This window comes from Homalodisca vitripennis, chromosome 1 (genome assembly GCF_021130785.1).
Source record: "Homalodisca vitripennis isolate AUS2020 chromosome 1, UT_GWSS_2.1, whole genome shotgun sequence".
NCBI lineage: Eukaryota > Metazoa > Arthropoda > Insecta > Hemiptera > Cicadellidae > Homalodisca > Homalodisca vitripennis.
Window position 1 is genome coordinate 40,594,639 of NC_060207.1, and position 717 is coordinate 40,595,355.

Consider the following 717-nt stretch of genomic DNA (forward strand, 5'->3'; position numbering starts at 1 on the left):
GGGCATTTATATATATATATATATATATATATATATGTGTGTGTGTGTGTGTGTGTGTGTGTGTGTGTGTGTGTGTGGTGTGTGTGTGTGTGTGTGTTTGTGATACATACAAAGAACACAATGTTTCTTAATGCTAGTAATATATTTTTATTGCTATTGCATAACTGAAGTATTTTTCAATATGAATAAAACAAAAAAATAAATTGAATTAGCTCAAAACTTATTTATACATCAAAATCAAAGCATAGATGATCTTGAAAACAATAATACATACAAATCAACTGTCACTGAACTAAAATGATAAGTAGATGCTAACCATTTTTGTTTACAATATGCAGCACTTTACTTTATCTCTGAAAGAAATATAAAGCCTTCTTATCATTCATAATCGTGAATGGCAACAGTAAAAAACACTGGATTTCATTGCTTGTGCAACAGTTGCCATTATTATTAAAGTATACTTTTAAATGTAACTAACTTCAAATATATTTTGCAGGAAACCAAGTCAACTACTGGAGGTCTAGTATAGAGTTTGTGGGATTCACGACGTACAAAATTTTAATTATATCTTTAAAATAAGATATCTTCCATTACACTACGATCAAAAATAACTACAGCCAGCACTGTGATGTTAATCAATGTTAAAATGCATATAATGGATTGTCCACTATTGGTAAATGGCTAACACCATTAAATTGTTTGATTAATAACACTTTC